The sequence below is a fragment of the Hirundo rustica genome, chromosome 3, assembly GCF_015227805.2.
Source record: "Hirundo rustica isolate bHirRus1 chromosome 3, bHirRus1.pri.v3, whole genome shotgun sequence".
Classification (NCBI taxonomy): Eukaryota; Metazoa; Chordata; class Aves; order Passeriformes; family Hirundinidae; genus Hirundo; species Hirundo rustica.
In genome coordinates this window covers 84,066,225-84,078,641 of record NC_053452.1, presented here as the reverse complement: position 1 = coordinate 84,078,641, position 12,417 = coordinate 84,066,225, and the positions used below count along the sequence as shown (strand labels likewise).

The following is a 12,417-nucleotide window of genomic DNA, read 5'->3' as shown; positions in this document are numbered from 1 at the left end:
TTATATGTTTAAAACTTTCTGGTCAAAATTAAATCCAAAGGTGGCACAAATTTCTGTAACAGACCAAATGTTGAACTTGTCATGATGGCAAAGTGGGTGCTTGTGCCTTATGCCAGAATGAAATCCAGACTGCTGTGTTTGGCTACCTGAAGAAAAGTCGTGCCTGAAAGATGGTCATTCAGACTTCTTTGTACTAGGGGTAAATTCGATTGCTTTCACTGAATTACTGCCTTATAAGAAAAGTTCAGATGTCTTCTAGGGCTGAATACTTTAGTAGTTCTAATATACATCTACTAAAAATCATGATCATCAATGAATTTCATATAGCTTCCAAAAAGGAGCCTGTTCTTTTATCTGGATCAATTCCAAATGTGATTGATGGGTAGAAAGAAATATCCCAGTATATTCATCTCCTCATGAGCATGTGCTGTGAGTTGTTTATCAAACAAGCTTCCTTGTATTGCTGTGCTTCAGCTATTGGGAAGGACCACACTACTCAAATTGGCATAGCATCTGTTGGGTTGTGCAAAACCCTACATACTTTTTATTTTTGTCATAGAGCTGCCAGCAAAATGTTGATTTTATTTGCATATAAAAACCTGACAGGAGGTTTTTCAGGAAGTGGTCATGTTTTCAGCGTTGATTTGTATCTTTCTGCCTGTGTGAACTGTGTGAGTGTGAACAGCTTACTGAAGACATCTAAATTAAAAAATACTTTATATTTATATATATATATATATATATATATATATACACATCTCACAAAAAATGTAAAGGCTGTGGTCAGTTCTTCTGTGTTCTGTTTTGCATAAGATGGAAGCTGGCACATTTTTGGTACCTTTTTTACAGAACCTTCCAGCAATGCTGCATTCAGAGTAATCTAAAGAGTGAGAGTGAGGCCACCTCCACAAGCAGAGGGCAAATTCCTGCGAGATATTTTAGCAGCACATACCTGTTTGGTATGTTTGGCCTGCTCACCAGCTGTCCAGCACACGTAAGAGAGTGAAAGGCAGGTGATGCATTTTAACTTATAAACTGGACTGAGCAGCTACAACACATTCTGAAATTTAACTTCACCACAAACCTTTTATAACTAACAGGAACTTCAAATGTCTTGACTGTGCAAAGAAACAGTTTATTTCTAGAATATTTTATTTTTTTTCCTGCTTATTTACTTTTAATATAATTGGTAATGTCTAGTGAATAAAGTGACACAGTTTTAGCAACATTTTTTTTCAAATTTACCTCCAAAATAAATAATTCAATCTGGAATGGTAAGTTTGGGTTGTTTCAATAGATAGTTTGGAAAGATACAGTAAGATTTGTAAGTAGCAGTTTCCAGCTATGAAAAATTACTAATATAAAACACCATCTTTATATTTTGCCAGGTATTGAATTTTTATCAACATTACAGAATTACAGATTTTTTTTCTTTAGTTTATTATTTTAAGATCAATACTACGAAAGAATGCAAAATATTTGTTTTCCAAAGCACTAAAGAATTTGAAAAACTGTCAATGAAAGGCAGAAAGCAAGCTTTGCTTCATACACATCTTTATTTCTTTATGAATGAAAACAATTCTCAGATTTACTTTTAAGAGAAAGTTATTCATAACAGTTTCCCATGTACATTATTCAAAATAGTGTTATTCCTAACATGCAAGCAAGCTCATTATTTGGAAACATATATAACATGCATTTCATTTGCATTTCAAGGACTGGTGACATTCCAGTGTTCCAGAGTGGAAGGTGATTCCTTTCTCAGCTGTTATAGACTGATCTTTACACATGGCTTCTTCTCAGAAAACTGTTGAAGGAACATAAAAGCCCCCAGTCACCCTGAGTCACTTGTTTGTCAGGCCAGTAATCTCTGTTTCCATCAATGCTAGGGATCATCATGTAGCATAGGAATCCTCCAAGTGTTAATCTGCAAGTCTGATTTGCTCAGTCTATATTTGATTTCAGTCTCAGTGTGGTTTTACCCTGTTGATACCCTGTTGAATCTCCTCACTCTCTTGATGTCACAGGAATGACTCCCAAATCACACCAGATTATCCCAGTAAATAAATAAAAATAAAAATAAAAATAAATAATAATAATAATTAAAAAAAAAAAAAAAAAAAAAAAAAAAAAAAAAAAAAAAAAAAAAAAAACAACACCACCAACCCAGTCAACCTCTCACAGTGAACATGTTGTGAACCTAGGATTAATCCAGTATAACTTCTTTTCATTTACAAGAATTGCCTGATTATTTATGTGTCTTTCATACATGAACATGTGTGAGACATCTAACAATTAGTGCTGTAGTTAATTTTTCTATCAATTTCTTAATCCTTCTTCTTTTTCTTTATTATTCCTATATCACTTGCAAACTGCTAACCTGTAAATATTGTTGTAATATCTTTAATCTTTCTTGTACAATATTAATACTTCTTGAATCATTGAGATTTATCTGATGTTCTAGGATTCACTATAAATTAACATCAGAGATGTTTTCAGATTGCTGGATGATCCAAAACTTTTAGGGGTTTGGGGCCAGTTCTTTAATGTTGATCTTTAGAAGATGTTTCTCACTGTTCGTGACAGAAAAATTTGTATTCTCAGATGGAGAAGAATTTAATACAAGGCTTTGGGTGTCACCACTAAAAATCTGAACAACAGGCATCAAAAGTAGGCGTAAGGATTGAATCTGTCTGTGGAGCTGATTGTAGCAGGTTCTGCTTTGGATGCAGCAGACTGGCTTCCACCAGCCTTGGACTGAGTAAGTGAAGACTGTCCAGGAGCCTGAGTGGTGCTTTCGTCCACAAGTGCTCAGCACAAGAGACTGCCACCAGATATTCTTTCTCTTGCATGTCTCTTAGAGCCAGATGTCTGCTATTTTCTAGGAGTCTCAGTCTGTTTTCTGTAGTCAGGTTCATTTTTCTGTCCCTGGAATGTCTGAACAAGCAGCTGAACAGAGAAAAAGCAAGAGGAAGTAGCAGTATAAATACATTTCAAAGTTATGACTTAATAGACCTAATAAAGACCTGATGGGATGATTCATCTAGCAGGAACATTAATATAAACAGTGGAATTTGTTCAGGGCATGTAGACAGGAATTACCTTATATGATAATGTACACGCAGGCATCTCTTGCTCTGAGGTTAATAATAAAGAGACTCAAAAGTTGTCTCATAATTTCTGACTACAATTTAAAGGACAAAAAGTGTTGCTATCCTGATGGGAGTCAATAGTTGGACAGCTATCAAGAAGATGACATGATGAGACTTTTGTAAAGCAGAATTATCCAAACTCCAGCATTCAAGTGACAGCATACTTTGATTTCAAAAGTCTGTACACGGGGGAAGGAATACAGCTTCCCTCAGGCAGCTGGCTAATTTTTGAAAAGTTTTAGTGGAAATTTTCTGTGTAGAAGTTGGAAAATGCAAAGAGAGGTGACATTTTCCAAATACGATCCTCCTAATTTGGTAGAACCTAAAGGAAAAAGTAACAGTTAAATGCAACTCAGGCACTTTTTGAGCAACGATGAAGCAGCAGAATTCATGACAAACAGGAAGAGATGCAATGTGCTTCAGCAGAGCAGATTACAGGAATTCAGAGAACTAGGAAGTGAGATCCTGTGGGAGACAATTCTGAGAGAGAGTTAAGTGCAGTAGGCAGATCTTTAAAAGAACTATGTTAAATGCAAGTTTATGCAAAACTATGCAAAAGAAAACTATGCAAAATTGCAAATTATGACCGTGCGGAGGAAGGGAAGGAGCTGTAGATCACTCACCAAGGAAAAGAATTTAAAGAAAGATGAATGGATGAACATGTGAGACTAAAGAGAGAAAATCAAAAGCAAAGAGTGAAACCATGTGGTACATAGGTGATGCATGCTTCTCAGCGTGTTGGTGCACCATCAGGCAGAGAAAGCTAAAGAAAGACTTAGCCCACTTCTCTGTAGAATGAAGGACCTTTGCAAACAATGCCTGGAAAGTTAATACATTAATCTCCTTCTTTGTTTCACTCAAAAGGTCTGTTGTAAGCAGACTGGTATCATGACAAAAAGGGCAAGAACTTAAAAGGGGAAAGAAAACACTTGAAGTTATGCAACCAAATGAACTATTTTATGGACAGCTAGTCCAAAATGATATTCTGAAAATCCACAAAAGAAAAGATGCCTATCTTTAAAAATAAATAGAAGAATGAGCTTAAAATTATAACACATAGAGTTAATTTCAATTCCTGTAGAAGTAGTGGAAAAAATACTGGTTCTGAACATTTAGAAAATAGTATATAAAGAGAAAGGACTGGTCAATAAAATCCATGGCAAGACAAAATAAACTCAATCTGTCATAGGATAATGCTTCACGTGACTTCACAAAAACAGTGGATACCACATCTTGATTTTAGTGAGTCTCTGGACACTGTCTCCTAGAACACTCTTGTAACTAAGCTGGGAACATATGGTCTGGATGAAAAGGCTGCAAAGGAAAGAAACCAAACTACAGCAATATATTGAGTGGGGTTTTTTCAAGAATAATTTGTGCTTGTTCCAGAATTAGTTGATATTTTCTTCAATGACTTGGCTGATGGAAAAGTGCGGGTGCCTTATATATTTGCAAATGATACCTAGTTAGGAGGAAATTCAGGTAGCAGGTAAAATTCAAAATACTCAAGACAATTTAGAGAAGAGATGTAAGGCAAACCAAGAGGAACTTCAATAGGAAAAAGTCTGTGGATCTGTACTTGGACAATAGCCATCTATCCAAGCACTGGACAAGTGTCCTCATGTGGCTGTTGTGTGTTTTCTCAGAAAATGAGTGAGGAGCTCATAGAAAATGATGACATGAGCATGAGTGGGTAAAACAGGCGTCTCTAAGAAACCGCTTGCCAGCTGCATTGTGGTGGAAAAGAAATCAGTTTCCCTGGGCTCAGTGCCTGCCCTGGTTTGACCCCACCTCCCTTGCAGTTTGGTGAGCTGGGCATTGGTGAGATCCTGTGATGCCTCAGACTGCAGATATCCTCAGGAGCAACCTGTGCACTTTTTAAAAAGTGTATAATTTCACTATTAGAACTACTTAAAACTTTTGTATAGAATTTACTCTTTTTTTTTTTTTTTACGCTTTGTTCTTGAGTAGTTGTTTACCATCACCTTCCACAGCTATATTCATTATCCAAACCTGCCCAGTAAGTAGTCTCTGGAAGCAGATTTTGGTTCAAAGTCCATTTCCAGACATTCCAACTCCCAAAATGCCACCATGGCTGAATGTTATTTTCAGAGAGAGGGTGGGACAATGAAAAATATTTTCACAGTGCAATTCAGTAATAGATAGCTGAGCTGTCACTGGGGCAGACTGCATCAAACTCCAGCAAAGCCTTTCACCAGATAGATACAGTCTAAAAAGATGAGAAATTTTGAACCGTGTTGCCACCGCCATTTCCCATCTATATCATAGTAACAGCAGTGAGATCAGCTTTCAGAGTATTGCTGATATCTGGAGTGTTTACTGTTCCACACCAAATTGGAACATGTTCTGTTTGTGAACTATAATGTACAATAAATGTTTTCAGGAAAGTTTTGGAGGTTTTTATGACTTAGGTTGGAATAATTTTGGATTTCCTTTCTTTCTCTCGAAAAGATGGTTGAGTTGCAGCACAGCTAAACAAGTCCATCTCTAAAGGGGAAATGTGAAAGTGCTATAATAGGAGACAGCATTTCTGCTATGTGACCAAGTCACTGTATAATGCATTACCTTATCCACCCCCAACCTTAAAAGTCAGGAATGGATTTAGCTTCTAAGTTCTAACAAAATAGGGCCTTAAAAATGGATTTAACATTAATAGATCACATTAAATCCTCCATTTCAAGTCCTCAAGACGTGATGACTTTGGGAAAAAACATATATTTGATAAGAAAACAGAGAAATATATTTTATAGCAAACTACTCCTCTAAATTTGTCTTATTATTATCATTTTAAATCTGGAAGCATTTGGAAGCTGCTTAAGAGGTTAGGATGTTAAATTAATCAGAGATGACAGATTGGTGGGCAGATGAGAACAAGTGCTATCATAAATTGGTTTCATGTGACCCTGAAATTTAGGGTACTGTCAAATTGTGCTGTTAGTATATCTGAAAGATGCTTATAAACCAGAATTTCCAAAACAAGCAGATGTTTTAATACCATTTTCTTCCTCCTTTTGATGTTTTCTTTTAGAAGGACAATCAGAAACATTCAGAAACATTCAGTAACTTTATGAAAGACTTTGAGGAAATCTATACATTTTTCACAACTGTGAAAATCTAGTTATTGTTTCAGAAGGTGTTCAAAAGCAGCACACTCGCCCAAACCTTCATGACCTCTGAAAGTCTACAGCCTACCAGGCTGGTCCTCTGAGATGAAGTCCATATAATGAACCTGCCACCTAGGGCCAACATAGCAATTTGTGCAATGGGCTTGAACCTTCCACTTTTATTTTTCTTCCCAATGTCTTTCTGTGCATTTTTCAAACTAGAAGAATAGTTAATAAATGGATATGGTGTATGGGACTGAACAAACTTGCTGAAGGAAAAAAGCTACACTGAGATATTTTTATATTTTGAAACAGGTTGCAAATAGCCAAACCCAATAAGAAGCAATATGTTAGATAATGATAAATAAGAACTTGAGTTACACATTTTATTAAATAGGCAAACATAATTGTTTTTTTCTCTGGTTTAGGAGGCCAGATGGAATGTAAAACAGGGCAGGTGAAGAAGTCTTGAACACAAATTTGTAACAATACCTGAAAAAGTCAGATTCTAACCTGTAAATATGAGCCATGAGACATAAATAAATGGGAGCTGTGTGGCACATTTGAGCTAGATATTGGATATAAAATAGCAATCAAATGCCTGGAGAGCAGCTGTTTGCCTGTCTATAAGACATCTGGCTCTTTTCCTCAGCTCAGAAAGAACTTGCTGCTGCAGCCAACTGTTGTGTTTCAGAGACCTGTTTTATTTTCCAGCATAAAATGCAAGTGCAATGTGACACAAAGCAATTTTTCCTTTTAAATTGCTTAAAATTTTAGGGGGTTTTTTTGTGTGGATTTATACTGCATAACCCTCTGCTTATTTTGCCACTCTTTCCTGACGCCCTTCCTATATACCCCAATCTACTAGTCAGGCACGATCATTACAACCGGCACAAGTTCCCAGTCTTTAAAAGGCCCATGACTTTGTCTTAATGGCATTTTTAGTATTTAACACAGGCCGGGGAAAGATCACTTTAAATGTTGCTTTATGAGACAAATACAGCTTCCTGAATGCTGTGGAGTCAGGAGGCTTGCAGCTACTCTTGTGTGCACTGCACTGCCTGTCAATGTTGTCTCCTGGTGTGCCTTACAGCCTCGAGCTATAGGGCAGTTTTCTTTATGTCTTTACTGATTTCTCTCCCTCCAGAGGAATGCTGAAGTGTCTAGAAAGGCAACACAGAGGTATTCTTTCTCTGAGAGACAAAGTATACAACAAAGCTAGAGTTTAAAAGCTAAAATCTTTCTTTTTTCAAGAAATATAGAAAATTTGATTTACTTTTTAATATGAGGTAAATGGAATTAATTTCTGTCTCTTTGAAAAAACACTGAGCTAGCTGAAAAGTCAAAAAGCCTTCCACTCCTATTTTCTACTTTCCTTTTCCTGTTTTCAAGTGTTTCCTGAAGCACCCACTGGCAGAAAATTAGGATGAACCTAAAGATCACTCTGTGCGGCACCAGGGCGGCTGGTGAATATATAGGTCAACTTTTCTTGTGAATTTTTAGGCGCTATCTGAGGTGTAGTCTGGGATTCTATTTATCTGTGTAGAAATCAAACCAGGTTTTTTATTTGTTGGGGTTAATCCTCTTTCTTTCTTTCTTTCTTTCTTTCTTTCTTTCTTTCTTTCTTTCTTCTGTCGTCGTTATTAGTTTTGATGTGGATTAGGTTAGTGCGTATTTCTGCGTAGGACTGCCGGCTGCCGGTAGGGGGGTGTTCGTTTGATTTTTTCTGTCATTTCTTCGTTTTCTTCTGTCTTTCTTTCTTCTTTCTTTCTTTCTTTCTTTCTTTCTTTCCTTTCTTCTCTCGCTTTCTCTCTCTTTCTTCTCTCTCTCGCTTTCTCTCTTTCTCACTCTCTTCTCTCTCTCTCTCTTTCTCTCTTTCTCACTCTCTTTCTCTCTCTCTCTCTTTCTCTCCTTCTCTCTTTCTTTCTCCCTCCCTCCTTTCCTTCCTCCCTTCCTTCTTTCCTCCTAAAAAAGGGTGGGAACCCATCCATTGATGATTTTCTTTACGTAATGGCATGATCCTTAATATGGCCTTTTACACTTGCTGGCAACTTCCGGTTTATGTTACAATTTAGCTCCAACACAGATGAGCAGACTGTATTCTTGCAAAGCAGTACCTTGAGGACATTCCAAAGAACATGCACCAAATTCACTATTAGCATTGCTAAAATGAAAACCTTAGAAAATTCACTCCTGAATTATCACTTTAAATTTCCCATTAAGTTATAATAGCAAATGAATTCAGAGAACGAGATAACAGATTATATAAGGAGTTATTCAACTGTGTTATGTTAGCCTATAAGTGTTCCTTTAGAGTGAGAGAGAAGCTGTAGCTATAGCAGAAAAAGGTTTCTCCTTTCGCAGCATTTGGTCTGAAGCCTGTTTATTTTGGAAACTTTCTCCTTGATTGTGGTGCAGTGGGAGGAGTTTTCACAGTGGGCAATTCATTTTAATCAAAACCATCATCCATTTTAGCTAAAAAAAAAAAAAAAAAAATAGTTTGAGTTGGTTTGAAGGAAGCGTGAACCCTTTTGTCCTTTAAAAATACATAATCTGATTTGGCAGGACACATTTGTAGTGCCTCTGTGGTAGATTTTCTATTAAATTTGGTTAAATACTCCCATCCCTGAGAAAATAAGCTACATGAGTTGGTTTGAGACCTTCATTATAGGCTACTCCAAAGCATGTTTTATATGAAAAATGGCTTTGCTGCTGAGAATGATTGGTATGTCAAGAATTTCATTTCAGCCAACATTTTTGTTATTAGAAGAAGCTTCTGTTGTCTACAGAGGGGTTTTGTTCAGAAAGATATAATGCAAGATACGAAAAAAGCATCCTTCTAGTGTTCTTATCTACTATGCAATACTTCTATTGTAAGCATAGATAATAACAATTCTAATATTTTTTTCATTTCCTTGGGTGCTGCTTCTTACTCACATCTTATAATGGTACTCATGACTTTACTGCTGGTTCTCTGGGAGCTAGAAAAATAATCAAAGAGTTTGTTTTTCAATGTGTTTATTGAAACCTTAGAACTGTATGCCTTAAAGGTGATCTTTTAAATCCCTTTTGCCTTTTTGTATTTCCGTGTAAAATACAAAGACTATCAAATTAAAACAGGTTTTCTCTATTGTTTTCTGCATCATTAAATTTTGACAGGCCCATTTCTCTTCCATTTCCTTTTGAAAGAGCACCAGTTTCTGAAGACTGGAAGGAGGGAGGATTGAAGCAGGTCACAGCCTTTGGTGACATAACCATGCCAGTCCTTTCAAACTATCCCGACAGCCAGATCATCCATAGATTGGAGGGAAAATAAGAATACAATTAAAGCCAAAATAAACAGACCAATACTTTGTTCAGTAGGTTTCTGTGGTTTCTGTTGTGCCTTGTTCTTGTTTATATCCTGTCCCACCCTTCCCCTTCTGGAAACTTTATTACCTTTTTTGTACAGTGATAAGGAAGGTTTAAAATTCTCTCAAATCAGTACAACTCTGCAGCAATTGACTCCACAGGACCATAAATTTCTCTGAATAGCGGAAACAAATTTTTCTGCACCTTTGAAGACATCTACCATATTTTATTACTACTGTGACTATTTTTACAAAACCCTTGCTTCCTTAGCAGCAACCACATTCCCAGGGACCGTTTGCATATGCCAGCAACAGATAAAGTTAACACAACTGAAGCAACTCAGGAATGGCAGTAACGCACTGAATGGTGCTTGCTCTCACATTTCTATTTTGGTTGGCTTTTTTTAAAAGTTGTCCTTCCCCATCCTGACGAAAATCAAACAAATAAAACCTGACCAAAACACAAAATGGAAGTGCGTGATGCCTTCTGGGAGATAAAACACCTGATTATTTTATGTTGCCACTGACAATGGTCTGACAAGGTAGTGATTATCACAAATTCATCACAGCCGTTGGAAGGGGATCACCATGCTTTCTTACCTGACCTCATGAGCTCTCAGGATCAACTGTGTAACCATTACATGGTAGCCAACAGCAACAAATTATTTTCTTTATGCATTTTTCGGCCTTGTCAAGTGTAGAATGTACAAAGTATAGTCCATAGACGAGGCATCCTAGAATCAAAGGATACAAAACAGTGATGAAAGGAGAAGCTGGGATAAACGTGCCAACAATGTCTGCCCTCAGGTCAATGTTAAACACAGCAAGGAAGGGCATAGAGACAAACTAGAAATATTCTACACACCAGCTGAGTGGATACTGCATCCTTGAGAGTGTCTGAGAGTTTTTATGTTTTAAATATTCCTCTATCCTATCTCTAACCAACAGGATCCTGTAATTTCCAACCACTTCCTTGCTTGCCTGCCGCTGAATGTCAACAGTAGGTACAGTTGGCAAACACAGAAGTTGAAGTATTTAAAGGATGTGTCATATTTTGCTGGAAGTTTATTATAGTTTGCGATTGAATTTGATTACTTAAAGGTCATCTCACAGGTCTGTATATAATCATTTTTCCTTGCTCCCATTTTACTTAAACAATTAAGGAAGAATTACATATGGGGAAAGAAATTGTTTTCATGCACCAAAGACCACAGAATAACTAAACAGTTGAGGTTGGAAGGGACCTCTGGAGTTCATTGGTCCAACCCCCTTCTCAAGCAGGTTCACTTAGAGCAGGTTTCCCAGTACCATGACCAGCTGGCTTTTGATTATCTCCAAGGATAGAAAAACCGCTCTGTGCAACTTGTTCTCGTGATCAGTCACTCTCACAGTGCAAAAGGGTTTCCTTTTTTTAGATTAAATCTCCTATTGCAGTTTATACTCATTGCCTCTTGTCCTGTCAATTAGATAATGTAATGTCCTGCACTGAATCGAGTAGATGGAAGCTAATTCATGTATTTCATTGTAGTGTCCCACTGAAGTATGTAGTGATGCCTAAAGATGAGAGTCTCTGACAAAATCATTGGTGCATTTCTGGGAAAGAAATGAAATTACATGATGAAACCCCCTCAGCAGTGTCATCCTCTCATAGGCAGAGGTTTGGTGTTGGACACGTCTTTAATTTGAAAACTGTAAAATATTACCTTCAGTCAACCTGACAAGCATCATTCTTCCAACATTTAGTCTTCAAACCTACAAATCTCAGCAGCAAGTGCCCCATAAATCTTCAAAAGTGAGCAGTAGGTAGGACTTGCTTCTTTTAATTCTCTTTCCACCTTCATTGAACTGCTGTCCTTTACATTTCTGCTACAGCTACTTTATTTTCCTCCCTAGTATTACTAGTTGCCAAGACCTTACTATAATGATTATTCATCAATTTTTTTTTTTTCTCTTGAACAGTGAAAAATAATAGCCATGTCACAGTGATGCAGCACTAATTCCAGACACCAACCCCTTTGATGCCACGGCTGAGTCACTGCAGGTAGAATGCTGGTGGTGGCTGTGTCACAGGGGGCATGGGTGACAAGGGAGGCCCAGGATGGCTGCCTGGGCTGGCAGGAACTGATGCCTACGGCATCAGTGGCTGCTCCTCCTTTGTTGCTTCTCGTGTCTGATACATCTGGGTGCCTAGACAGGGTGAAACCAGACTGTGTCACTCTTTTATCCTCTACCTCCTCTGACTTTCCATTGAAGAATGTTACAAGTTTCTGAAAGGGTATTGACTTAAGGATAAGAAAACACACACAGTCCCAGTCTGTACACTATCAGGGTCCTACAGGCACCTGGAAAATCTTTACAATCCTGGATAAAGGGAGTTCCACCCTGTTCTCCTTCTCTGTACGCATCCTGGTCTTGCAAGGAGCTGGAAGCTCCCCAGAGCCACGGATAAATGAAGCTCGTCAGCACCCACCTTCTCTGAGTGAAACTTGCCATAAAGTTTCTGATTCATGAACCTATTGGCTGCCTTTGGTTTGTGCTGTCTTTTTTTTTTTTTTGTTTTTTTTTGTTTTTTTTTTTTTTTTTTTTTTAAATTTCAAGCCTTTTCCTTTTGCGTAGCAATTGCATAAGCCTAAAGTCTTTAAGAAAAGATGCCCCACTGCCAGGCTTTTCCATACAGACCAGGTCCTCAAGGGTGAGGACCCCAATATCTTTCACCCCAATTTCTATTTTCCTTTTTAGTCATATCTTTCCAGTTGGATAGAGCAACTTGCTACCTGACTACAAAATTTT

The 12,417-nt window shown here is 37.5% G+C and overlaps 1 protein-coding gene across 3 annotated transcripts in view; it reads right to left on the bottom strand.

Moving 5' to 3' along the window:
* Positions 1 to 2,202: 2,202 nt before the first annotated feature.
* Positions 2,203 to 12,417, bottom strand: part of HTR1B (5-hydroxytryptamine receptor 1B) — a 55,576-nt gene continuing 45,361 nt past the window's right edge. The window contains exons 2-3 of one of the 3 annotated variants that reach the window (XM_040057941.2): positions 10,228 to 10,361; positions 2,203 to 2,949 (exon numbers count right to left, since the gene is read on the bottom strand). The gene's annotated coding sequence lies outside the window, so the exon portion shown is untranslated. Of the gene's footprint in view, positions 2,950 to 8,145; positions 8,753 to 10,227; positions 10,362 to 12,417 lie in introns of those variants that run through there. The other 2 variants (XR_005699885.2, XM_040057939.2) reach the window with 2 other exon arrangements.